Source organism: Galeopterus variegatus, unplaced genomic scaffold, assembly GCF_000696425.1.
Source record: "Galeopterus variegatus unplaced genomic scaffold, G_variegatus-3.0.2 Scaffold2396, whole genome shotgun sequence".
NCBI classification, from domain to species: Eukaryota; Metazoa; Chordata; class Mammalia; order Dermoptera; family Cynocephalidae; genus Galeopterus; species Galeopterus variegatus.
In genome coordinates this window covers 155,342-155,635 of record NW_007728507.1, presented here as the reverse complement: position 1 = coordinate 155,635, position 294 = coordinate 155,342, and positions in this window count along the sequence as shown.

Sequence of the window (294 nt, the reverse complement as noted above, 5' to 3'; positions counted from 1 at the left end):
GCGGCCCCCGGCCCGTCCGGCCGCGCCCGCCCGGTCCGCCGGCCTCCCCCGGGCTGCTGCGGCGGCGGCGGAGCCGGGGGCTTTGTTCTGAGCCGGAGACAATGGGGGAGGGGGGGCCGGGGCCTGCGGGACGAGGGCGAGCGTGAACGGGAGCGTGGGGGCAGGGCCCGGGGGTCTTTGTGTGCGTGTGTCATCGAATCGGGGCGTGTGAGAGCGAGCCGGGGTGCGGGGTGAGGGGTGCGGGCAGGGTGTGTGTGTGCTACTCCGAGTGTGAGTGCATCCTCTGAGTGTGAG